Consider the following 11,094-nt stretch of genomic DNA (forward strand, 5'->3'; position numbering starts at 1 on the left):
CGAGGAAAAAAACCCTGAAATATCTATATATGGAAAGGGCATATTACATCAATTGCTCATTCCATTGATGGCGTGAAGTTCTTTTCAAGCTATACATGACAAATCTAACTTTTGCACTCAAAAGGATGCCAGATCATAAAGCAACACACAGAGTTAAAATGCCACAATGATAACGGTGGGGAAAATGTATCAGCCATATTAGCACTGGCACAAACGATGATGATAATGTAAGTCAGCGTCAGCCATACCTCAAAATAAAGTGTTTGCCACCCATAACAGATTGTTGACATTTCAGGATTTATGATTGCGGATTTCTAGGGTGGCGCAAGCGGCGTGTGAGAGGTGCGCTTAGCCATAGCACGACTGACAACCCTTGGAACAATTTTAATACTTCTCCATGCCATGTGAATAGAGAGGTTTTCGATCTGTCGAATCGCGCGTGCCGCAGGCGGTTCATTTACATATTTGGACACTCCTTCACGCCAACGCAGCGAGACAGTGAGCAGCAGAGGTAGAACTACTGGTGCGGTGAGCAAGACAAACGGTTGGGGGTTTTTTTAATATATAGAGTCTATATCATAAGTGACGTCTTCTAACCACTGTGGGGACAGGGCTTGGCACGATACGACACACTCACAATTTTGCGGGTGAACCACGTGGCCCCTTCCTCGCTGATTCTCACGCTTGCGGACTCGTGCTCAAAAGACAGGGCCAGGGGTGCACTTTTGAGGAAACACAGGTGCTAATTTATTGCCCTGTCACTTTTACGTATAAAACGCAGGCCGCTTTGCTCGAACATTTAGAATAGAGAACTGAGAGCTCAAAGATACATTCCAGTCTTGAAACAGAAACAGGTACGTCTGTTTTATAGACTCGTTTCATTGTTGTTGCTTTTTTGTGCGTTCGCCTTTTCATAAATTATGATGTCACATCTGTTGTATTTTGTGTCCATTCAAACATGTTTTTCAGTGCCCATATTATTCTCTTGAGTATCCAAAATAAAACTTCCCCGGCTTCGACTTCCATCCCTTGCACCCACTTTATTATTTTCTGGTGTGAGATGTCAAAGTAATTTTTCGAAAAACAGGTATCTTATACTATCAAACATGGTATTGTATGCTATCAGACATGGTATGTTATTCTATCAAACATGCTTACATGGCTTCCAGTAACCTAACACCATTCCCAATTTAATTCCCGTCAAGGATTTTTATTTGCTGGTTGGTTTGTTATTTTTATGAGTTTTTACGGCGCTCGCATCTGCATAAGGTGACATGGGCGCGCGGGACACATTAAACATTTTCAGTTGGGTAGGAACTTTTAATTTAGCCTGATAGCGGCGGAAGCCTACTTTCATCCATTTTAAGACCACCAACAGATCTTTAACCTGCGCAACTTGCACACGGACCTTCCGAGATTTTTTGCCATTATCCAAGAAGGCAAGGTGTAGATCTTTCTTCCATAAGATCAGGGATGAGCTTGAAAGACAGCAGTAAGAATGAGCCAAGGAGAAGCATTAGAAAAGATTCAGGAAAAGTCGGGAGCCCAGAGGAGGGGACAAAGGGGAGGGAGGATAGGACTCATAGTAGAGACAAAAGCAGATGACAGAACATAGAGAGCTGAAAACGAGGTGAAAAAATGAGAAAATTTTAGAGAAGAAAAAATAATATGTCACTTCGCTGTCTGGTTTCGTACGCAAGACCTATTGAATGAGAGGCAAACACCACAACTTCTAGATCACGAGAACCACCCACCAGGGTTTGCCAGAGTGTAGTGAGTTGACAGAGGTCGCTTATACGTGAGTGACGTTTCGGAATAACGACTCTATTTTTAAAAATATGGAAAAAATTCGTCCGGGGAACAGCGACTGCGCTGAGCGAATACATCATCTTGACATCTTGATGGTATTGATCATGGTATCGTTGCGCCCGCTGACGGTAAAATTTCGTTTACAAACTTATGGAATGCTTCGTTCCATCGTAAAAAGAATACCAAATTCGGAACCAGCGTATCAGGGGCGGCTCGTGGGGCTAAAAAAATGGACGCGCACTATTAAGCTATCGCATGCTGAAGACAGTCAAGGGCATAGTAAATGAGACGGTGTATAATTTTAGAATCTTTGGGTTGGTGAGGAAGGACCTCGTGCTTTTATTTTCATTCTTTTTACTTGTCGCTTTGATTTCTAGTGCTAAATTTGTTTGTTAGCTAAACATCAATTTCGTTCATCCTGTATTAGAACTGAACACCCAAGTACTAACTTTCACCACTCCACTACAAAACCATTCAAAGGCACAACTCATAGGACGGTCACGTTCACCTCCCTCAGGTTCACGGTCACAGAGTCACTTAAAATAGTGGCAAGACAGACAATGAACCAATCACAATTCACTTGAGCACTCCGCTGGATTGCTCCAGGGCTTACATAATATTGGCAAAGAATAGCGTACGTTCTATCGTGTTTATTTTTAGACTGCCTTCGGTGGGCTATGTTGCGGCACTGTTCGGCAGGAGCACATTTGGGATGTGCCGTCTTATTAATATTAATGTACCGCCAAACTCGCTACGAGTGTCGTCATTGCTTGGGTTATCCCCAAGAGCGATTTATAGGTCAGGTTACACTGTCGAATATCCTATTATGTTTAGCTAAGGCGCGTGGACTTTGGCATGGCATAGTAGATGTTTTACGGCTCTATAGAAACAGAAATGACAGTGATGGCGCCAGTGAGGACCTTGTTTTGATATAATATTTTGCTAGTGTTTGTTTCTGGCTTGTTTTATTTTAGTGTTGTGGGTGTTTTACGAAATAGAACTTTAAAACATTTTTGGTGGCACTGAACGACCGTGCTCAATGGACGAACCGCGCATGCAGCGTATAGCAGAGGAAAGGAGAGGACTGGAGAAAATTTTAGTGAAGAAAAATTGTCCGTCGCTATCAGGTTTCGAACCCAAGACTTATTTTGCGAGAGCCACCAATCAGGGTTTGCCAGAGTGTAGTCAGTTGAGAGAGGTCGCTTATACATGAGTAATGGTTATACTTGTTCGCCGCTCTGTGCACGGAAACTGATAGCTATCTCCACACGTTTCTGTGCCGGAGAACTAAATAGAGATTCTATATATTGGACTTTCGTCTACTGTTTAACATCGTTAACGTTTCCATTTACAACAGTTTATTTTTACAAGGTAAACTTTCATTCTGTAATTTTCATGTCTATAACACCTGAAGGAATGACGTAATTTTGCTCTGATACTCTCCAAAAAAAGCCACATTTTATCGTGATTTGTCTCTTCATCCAACTGTTATGGCTCCACAGTTAGGTTGACCTTTGTCCATCCCTGCTTCGTGGGCCTTCAATTCTGCTAGATGCTCAAGGCTTTCATGTAGCCTTGTCAAATGTCAAAGAAGCAGCAAATTTTGTCTTTTCTTGTTTGTTTTTGTTTTTTGTTTTCTTGTTTGTTTGTTTTTGTTTTTAAATCAGTGAGCTGCCCACGTGGGTTTCTTCAAGCACAAACTTATTTGATTTCTTTTTAATAGAGAGTATCATTATCATTATCCGGTGCTTTGCCGACTGGCGTGAGCGATCATGGACATGCATAGATAGTGAATGCAAACAGATCAAGATGTAGTCTAGTGACTGCTGTGTTAAAGTATGTCACAAGATCCATTTAACACATAGAGCAAAACAATTCTAAGAGAAAAAAGCAACGTCCAGGACTCAAGGAAAACAGAGAACATCTTATCCACGACATGTTTTACTTATTGCACAGTATCTTGCAGATTCTGAAAAAAAATCTTCATTTGCTTCTTGTTGCTGTTATGACTGAAAGTGAGCATAAAATGCTTTTCGTTTAAAGGCGACAAAAAGTTTTGGTAATATCTGAAGACAACAGTAAATATTAATTGTTTTTTCATTCTATCAGCAAAAAATGGAAAGAACAAGCAAGTTGAAGAGTTTAAATACCAAGGCAGAATGACATATAATCTGATGACAAAAGTGAAACAGGAAAAAATTGCAATAATGGCCAAAAATAGTTTCAATAAAACTATTCCAATATTGATGAAAAGAAACATCTTTATCTTAATAACATCAAAGGAATACAGGATAATCACCAAAGATATGAAGATTATGAAAATGACTAAAGGCAACAAAAAAATTAAGCAAATTTTTAGAAGACTGAAAAAAAACCCACCACACAAAAGAGGTAGGTACAGACCATTAACAACCAACATAAAGAACTGAACAGATGAGTGACGGGATATGAGCAGGGTAGTCTGGGTTCTTTGAGTGTCTTCTCATTTGTTTTGTTTATTCAGTTAGTTGTCAACATCTGCTTCAGAGCTGGCCCTAAAGGAAGACTCACAGGAAGCAGTTTTGTTTAAGATAATAATATGTTTCCAGTGCTCGAAGTAAGAATAAATAATGTTCTTATAAAGTTCAGAAAGAAAAAAATTATGCTCTCTTTATTCCTCTCACTAAAATACAAAATATTTACTTTGATCTGGGTACGCCTTCTTGGGAGTAAAGCACAAAATGAAATTATTAATTTTTATTTTTTTATTTATTAGGTTCCCAGTCACCCTCGGGTGCAGACGAGTGTTATTCTCTCCTCCATAAAATGTTCATACTTTTTTTAACAAACTAGCTTCCTTTTGTTCTATCTATCTATCTATCTATCTATCTATCTATCTATCTATCTATCTATCTATCTCTCTGAATCTATCTATCTAATCTACCTATCTATCTGTTCATCTATCTACCCATCTATCTATCTAACTGTCTATTTATCTATGTATCTATTTATCTATGTAGCTGTCTACCTGTCTGCCTGTCTTTTAGAAAGCCTATCTGGCTTCCTCTCTGGCAAACATGTACCCGAATGCACACACACACACACACACACACACACACACACACACACACACACACACACACACACACACACACACAAACACACACATGCTTACAAAAGCAAATTCAATTATTCTCTGTGCTCCCCATGTATGTCTTTCCAGATCCACGCTCTTGCGATCTAACAAATGAATCCTTTGTTTGAAAACCAATATAACATCAGTCGTATTTTGGTTATATAAAAAAGGGCATAGACCTTTTTTTAAAATTAAACACGAAAAACAGGTAGGGGGTGACATCGAACGTTAGAATTTTGTTTTATACGAAGGTCTGCTCATTAAATAAAGACAGTAGTTTAGTAATGAAATTGTATTCTCGATAGACCACCTTTTTCGATTCTTTGATGGACGTTGTCCTCAACAAACTCAAGTAAAAGAGAAACTGTCTTCGTGGAAGAGAACATTTCTCTCCCTCTCTCTCTCTCTCTCTCTCTCTCTCTCTCTCTCTCTCTCTCTCTCTCTCTCTCTCTCTCTCTATCTATCTATCTATCTATCTATCTATCTATCTATCTATCTATATATCTATCTATCTCTCTTTCTCTCTCTCTCTATCTATCTATCTATCTATCTATCTATCTCTCTTTCTCTCTATCTATCTATCTATTTCTATCTCTCATTTTCACTGGTCGGCTCGTGCATGCCTACGTTCTAAAGTGGGTAGGCGGCTGCAACTTGCCGTGCGCATACTGCTATATTGTTATCTTTTCTCATGATTCTGTCTTCTATCCGTTCTCAAAAGTTCGGGGTGTTTTTGTTTTCTTTCTAGTTGTTGTTTTGTTGTTGTTGTTTTTTTGTTAATTTTCATGCTGTGGGTAGCAACTGTTCTTTTTATATTTTTGTATTCCAATCTGTTCGAAAGGTTGTTTTGAGAAGAATCTAAAAACAAAACAAAAAAGGCAATAGTTTGCCATTTGTGTGTTAACACAACAGAGACTAATAAGAATAGTGGCTGAAGAGAGAAAAGTGTCGTGACCTTAAAATTACGTTATAAGTCTCTGGAATGATTTCCCAATGTAGCTTTAATACACCCCCTGGACACAATTTAGATCATTTAGGAGACGGGCTTTAGATCCTGCCTGTCATGGCCAACCCGGACTGAGAGGGATACATCACAGCAGAAAGATCCAGATATTTTAAAAAAAAATTTCCCAACTCGAACAATGATATCCTAAAATGACGATATAGCAAAGAAAGTTTTACAGAAATGTATTATAGAAAATGGCCATCTGTCATTCCATAACGTTAGTGTAGAAATAAAAACAACAGGGATCTGTATTTATGTCATTGAAATAAATAAATATAAAGAATGGGACAGTGAGTCTTAACTATTCATGAGCTTTCACGCCCCAACGAAAAAGCTCAAAAGGACTCTAAAATGTCTGATAATTCACGAACTAAAACGAGCAGAGCCTCATTCAAAACCAGTTGGCACTTTAATCCATTTATCGAAAAAACGTAAATCAAAACGATCGTGACTAACTTAGTTCTAAATGCTGGTAGCTTGTAAAAGTCGGGCTGCTCTCTGCCACAGATATTCAACTGACGCAAGTATGTCGCTTTCATTTCAACTGGTTACTCACAACGGTTTGTTTGAACTAATATGACATTGACAAATATTACTCATCTCACAGAGAGAAATTTGGCGAGATCGATTGCAATGGCAGAGGTGTTAAACAGGTCATTTGTACGTCACAGACATCAGATTTTACGTAGAGAAAACCCTTTTTGGGGTTTCAAGTATGCTATCAAGCTCAGACACTAGAGGTAATTTACAGGATGCTTTTTTAAGTAAAGACGCCATCTAGTGCAAGGAAAAAGTAAGACAGACTGACAGAAAAAACAAACGGGTCAGAAGAGGTAAGACCTACTGGTGACGCCCTGGAACAACCCGCTTAGCAGGGTGTGAAAAATGAAATATCGTTAAACCACCTGCCAAATGTTAGTATGGCAGTAGACAAAAAAAAAACAGAAAAGGTTTTGAAAAAGGAAAATCGAATAACAATCCAGGGACATGCACAAGTGTGCACACGATAAAACACAAGGCTATCAAGAACCTTTTTTTTTTAGATATCTGAGGGGGCTCTCGTGGCCTAGAGGTTAAGGTGTTGGCCTCTCATTCAAAGGTCCCGGGTTCGATGCTGGGTAGCGACCAAAAAATTTTCTTCTCTAAAATTGTCTCCTTTCACATCCTTTCCTGATCTCTAACAATGTTCTGTTGTCTGCTTTCATTTTCACTTTCTGCCCCCACACCCTCACCTCCTTTGCCCCCTCCGCTGGGCTCCTGACTCTTTCTGCAGCCTTTCTACTGCTACTCCTTGGCTCCTCCTAACTGCTGTCTTTCTGCCACACCCCTGATCTTCTGGTAGGAAAGATCTACACCTAGCCTTCTCGGACAAGGGCGAAAAATCTCGGAGGGCCCGTGTGCAAGTTGCGCACGTTAAAGATCCCTTCGTGGTCTAAAATCGATAAGAGTAGGCTTCGGCCGCCACCCGAGCAAAATTCAAAATTTCCTACCAACGAAAAAGTATTAGGTGTGTCCCGCGCGCTCATATGACCTTATGCAGTTGCGAGCGCCGTAAAACCCTATACTAAACAAACAAACAATAGATATCTGACAATTTGAACCGCATTTTGACGCGTGAAAAGCTGTAAAAGGTAAATACAAGTAGCTTCGTTTTGTGTCGCGATGACGCAACTGTTGATTCCAAAGACAACTTTGGAGCGGTGAATCAAGTGCTGCTAAGAAAATCTGGATATGCCTAGGTTAGAAGAGGCCATATTGTTCATATTTCTGATATAAACTAATAATTGCATGCCGATAATGAACAACAAATGCTTGTGTCTTGGGGTGGGTGGGGATTGTTACATTGCCAAATTGTTGTGAAAGGAGAAATCATCAGCTCACACTGTTGTGTCCCATGCACATTCCGTATTATGTTTTATGTCTGCTCACTTGTAATTTACATTGAAAAAGCTATACTGTTATGTGAACCTATTGAATACTCTTTAGCCTCATTTGATTCAGCCCTCCTCTCAACCCTTTTTCTTTTGCATATTATAGTATTGTAATAAGTCTGTCTAAAAACGAATTAATGATATTCATTCTGCATGTCTCTCGTACACTGGCTCAGGTAAATGTTATTCGTTTTGCAAGTTCCTGAGGCACTAGCTGTGTTCCATGGTAATCTTAATCAATTCCAGTACCGTACATTATGAACGCTTTGACATGAAAACAGGATGAATTATTCAGGTAAGAAAGCTGTGTAACGTTTCAGCTTTCCAAAAAAAAAAGGAAAGGAACAGACATGGTAATAAAATCTGAGGATTTGTACATTTTCTCTCTGTCTCTGTCTCTGTCTCTCTGTCTCTCTCTCTGTCTCTCTCTCTCTCTCTCTCTCTCTCTCTCTCTCTCTGTCTCTCTCTCTCTCTGTGTCTCTGTCTCTGTTTCTCTCTCTCTCTCTCTCTCTCTCTCTCTCTCTCTCTCTCTCTCTCTCTCTCTCTCTTGTCTATCTATCTATCTATCTATCTATCTATCTATCTATCTTTCTTTCAGTCTCTCTTTCACACATACACGCTCTCTCTGTCTCTGTCTCGCTCCGTTTTCTCTTTCATCCTTACTCCGCGAGAGCATAGGTCCTACCTAACAGTTCTTTCTCTCCACATATGTTTTCTGTCCTGCACATCTTTGTCTAGTCGTTTCAAAGTTTTTCAAAGTGTTTTGGCAAGTTCTTTCACCTCTGCTCTCCATAATGTTTGTCTTTAACTACTCGTCTTGCAGCAGGGCGCTCTGTTAGCTTAGTTGGTATCATGGTGGAGAATGATGGGGATTATCAAACGAGCGGATGGCCTTGGTTCAAATCCCAGAATGGCTGTTCTTGAACCCGGGTTGTTTGGTAGAGTTTTCAAAGTTCTCAACCCATTGGCACAGTCCTATCGTAGCTGGACGTTTGATTCGCTGGGCAAGCCCCTCATATAACCTAATAGTGTTGAACCAATACACTTTACTTTAGTGACTCGCACTACAGGTTCCCATCCTGACTTGGGGGCTCTCGTGGTCTGGAGATGCGGTCTTCGCCTCTCATTAAATAAGAGCCGGGCTCGAAACCTGACAGCGACGGATTTTTTTTTCATCTCTAAAATGTTCCCCTTTCACTTTTTTCCTGCTCTCTAATAAAGTTCTATATTCTGCTTTTATGTCCACTTTCTGCCCCCATTCCATCCTCTGGGCTTCTGATTCTTTCCCGGACTCTTTCTTACTTCTGTCTCTCAGCCACACCCTTGATCTTAGGGTAGGTAAGGTCGAACACATGGCTTCCTCGGATAAGGGCGAAAAAATCTCGCAGATCGCGTGTGTAAGTTGCACACATTAATTATCCTTTGGTGGTCCTAAAATAGACAAAATTAGGCTTTGACCACCACCTCGGTAAAATTCTAAATTTATTCCGACCATACTTAAAATGCTTAGTATGTCTCCCGGGCTTATATGACCTCAATAATCCTCACCAAAAAGGTTATACATGTACTTGTAATCAACATGTAAATTATGTCCAATACTGTCTTTAGTTTTCACCTTCTTGCATTCTTTTGTTGTGACAAAGCTTTCTCATATCAGACAAAAATTCGCTTCCTAGTATCCACTTGTGATATTTCCCATCAGTTTTCTCTGAACCGCCGGCAGAAGTCTCCATCTATCATAGCCATGCATTTATAAAGTCAGAAAAATACTTCGTAATCGCCCTCGGTTTCCCCCTCTTTTACGCACGATTTAAACGGTGTTGTAACTGCTCGATTATAATGCAACAGTAAAACTCAACCTTTCAAATTGATTAACGTTTACAGGCGACATTCTAAACCCTGTAAGGTAAGGGATTCGCCACAGCTCAATATGACTTTCTGTCTACAGCCGGGGGTGAGAAATAAGGAGGGTACAGACACTTGTGAGGACGTTTTAAAATAACACTAGGAGGAAGATAACCCCGAACAGTGGTGCGAAAGTAAATTAAATGTTATAAGGATTCTTGGTTCAAATACACAGACTTACACAGGCATGCACGCATTTACACACAAGCACATTCACACACACATACACACACACACACACACACACACACACACACACACACACACACACACACACACACACACACACACACGCATATATACACCCACACACAGTCACACGCACACACATTCCTATACGCGTATACACATGGTTTAAGTCATATTTACTAGAAAGAGTTCAGTCAGTGCAAATTAAAAATAGCTTTTCAAAGCAGGTCAGGCTCGATTATGGAGTTCCACAGGGGCCCGTTCTTGGACCAGTGCTCATTACACTATATACACAGCCCTTAGCAAGCATTTTACAAAATCATGGATTGAATTATCATTTTTATGCCGATGATTCCCAAATGTATGTTAATGGCGCCATTCAAGATCTACCAAACATGATTTCCATCACTAAACAATGTTTTTATGAAATTAAAAAGTGAATGACAGTAAACAAATTGAAACTAAACGAAGAAAAGACAGATATCATTCTTATTTTTAAAAATCCACGATTAAATAAAGATCTGGAAAGTGTCAACTTTGATTAATATGGGCATATAACATCTAGTAAAGAAGTTGTCAGGAATCTCGGTGTATATATTGACCACCACTTATCAATGGGCTCGTTTGTAGGATCTCTGTCCAAATCCCTTTATTTTTAACTGAGAAGGATAGGCCTAGTTCGAAACTACTTAAACGAAGAGACCACAAAAACACTGGTAACATCTCTTATCCTATCTAGATTAGACTATTGTAACTCACTCCTATCAGGTCTGAACAACAAATATTTGAATCGTTTACAAGTAATTCAAAACAATGCCGCTAGATTAATAACAAGATCTAAAAAACGAAGCCATGTCACTCCATTATTAAAAGAACTGCATCGGCTCCCTGTAAAAGAACGAATAATATTTAAAGTCTGCGTCATGTGTTTCAAATGTGTAAAAAAACTGCTCCTTTTTATCTACAAGAACTTATCAGTATATATAAACCAGGGAGAAACCTAAGATCATCAAACGATAACACCCTACTTGTGACACCTGTAAATTCATACAAATCATATGGAGAGAGATCTTTCTGATATCTTGGTCCATTTATGTGGAACAGATTACCCATGAAACTAAGACAAATAAGAACACTTG

General features: G+C 39.5%; 1 protein-coding gene across 1 annotated transcript in view; it reads left to right on the forward strand.

Moving 5' to 3' along the window:
- Window positions 1-801: 801 nt before the first annotated feature.
- Window positions 802-11,094, forward strand: part of psc1 (sensorin A) — a 39,742-nt gene continuing 29,449 nt past the window's right edge. The window contains 1 exon segment of the mRNA NM_001204654.1: window positions 802-854. The gene's annotated coding sequence lies outside the window, so the exon portion shown is untranslated.

Source organism: Aplysia californica, unplaced genomic scaffold (genome assembly GCF_000002075.1).
Source record: "Aplysia californica isolate F4 #8 unplaced genomic scaffold, AplCal3.0 scaffold00123, whole genome shotgun sequence".
Classification (NCBI taxonomy): domain Eukaryota; kingdom Metazoa; phylum Mollusca; class Gastropoda; order Aplysiida; family Aplysiidae; genus Aplysia; species Aplysia californica.